We start from the raw sequence: 1993 nt of genomic DNA, 5'->3' as shown, positions 1-1993 counted from the left end.
TTTTTACGAGTTTCAGCAAGTCCGTAACGAGGAAGAATAACGCGGTTTTAATTTGAAAACGGGTCGAGCGTCGGTTTTACGTGTTGCTAACTTTTCTCAGCCAGCGAGACTTCTATAATCCAGCGGCGACGTATGTATACACACAGAATCGTTTCGACTATTATGAGCTGGCGGCACACAATTCTCGTCATGATTTGTCGCCCCTCGATTTTTAGCTTTCATAATTTAAAAACCTCTCTCGAAACTTGCCGTGTAAAGGGATATTTGCCAGAAAATACTTTCAAACGAATTTCGTTTCGAATTTCTTTAGACACCACCTTCTACCACCTGGTGATAAGGTTAACCAGGGCTACGGTTAACGTTATTCCCAGGAATAAAGGAAACCTTTTGGAACGAATCATTGAACAGAAAAATAAACTGAATCGTCTTTTGATGAACCGCTGCCATGCCGTCCTGACACAATCGACGCTTATAAATCCGATGTATTCGTTTGGGGCGCAAAGTCGAAAATAGAACAATTTTCCATTCCGCCTTCGAATCCGTAGTAAATTCGTTTCGTTCCACTCAGATATAACGATGGAAACGTCTCTGATCGATACATGCTGCGTGAAATGATATTTATTGGATCATCCTGAAAGCTCCTGAATTTCCACAATCCTTTATGTTGAATAAATAAATCTCCATTGAAAATCAATATCGTTCTCTTCTTAAATAATACAAAAAAATTGAATATACAACGCCTACCATTTACACAAATATGAGGGTTATTTTCACTGTTATTTGTAAATGGGAAAATATAGATAAAATGAGATTACGTTATTCGAGGATCTTTAATTGATAGTTTTGATAGCTTGATAGAATTCCTTTATAGTAATCCTAAAAGTCACTTTAAAATCATCAACATTTTTGAACTGAATATATCATTTATTTTTTCAATTGAACGATATTGAAACTAATTCAACGGCTTATAACATCGTAACCTTGTAATAACCTCCATGGTGTCCTCGAGGGATTTCTTTACAATTAAATGCAAATTAATTATAGAATTTTTCTCAGTCGCTTTTCCTTTATTTTTAAGCTTCTACCTTCAACAAAAGTGGAAATAATATAGATGACTATAGTTAGCAAAAGACCTGTTGAGAACTGTGGATCTTAATTGCCGAAATAAAAGTAAAGCAACACTAAGGTTACACTTAGAATTCATATTAAAATAGTTTTAGATTTATTTAATAAACGATTTCCAAGATCTTCGTCAATATACATTTGCATGCGTCTCAGCACTCTCTTTATCTCACCATTTTCTATACCACACTGCCAACGGAACAGTTACATTCTTTTGTTTTTCGAGACGCCGCGCACACGCGTACTTCCACACACTCATATTCACATACGTGTGTCACTACTACGCGGCTAATCTAGTCTAGCACACAAAATTATACATATCTCAATAAGACTCACGGCTACACATTTCTGTAGTTTCTAACATCGAGAGCACATATTTACAGTATCACAGCTTGTTGACTATTTCAATTTCACTTACCTTTCTTTCAATTTTGTCGGTTGTTTAATCAACACATCAAAACCTAGGATAGCGATGCGCAAAGTACTAAAATCTCCAGTTAAAGATTTTCACGGACCCAGGTGAAATACTTTATGATGCCCATTGTTTCGACCGTTCGCGGAGAAACGCGATCTCGAAGAAGCGCATCAACGGGAGTCGTAAATTCCCGTTACGATTCAAGTAATCGACGCCACGAATCGATCGACCCCTATTTCGATTAGGATAATAGGGATGGTTTAGTGAGTATAACGCTGATGTTAACAGGTTACAATATAATAACTTCAATATTTGATACAATTGTGAGTATGGTGACTGCCAAACTACGATTGAGTGCGGCCTGAGACTGCTTTCGTGTTGGCGACTGTGATGACTGACTGTTACTACTGTGAATTGACTGTTTGTTACTCTGTCGATTGACTGGCTTTGACTTGG

This window comes from Bombus pyrosoma, linkage group LG1, assembly GCF_014825855.1.
Source record: "Bombus pyrosoma isolate SC7728 linkage group LG1, ASM1482585v1, whole genome shotgun sequence".
NCBI classification, from domain to species: Eukaryota; Metazoa; Arthropoda; class Insecta; order Hymenoptera; family Apidae; genus Bombus; species Bombus pyrosoma.
This window is presented reverse-complemented; position numbering follows the sequence as displayed.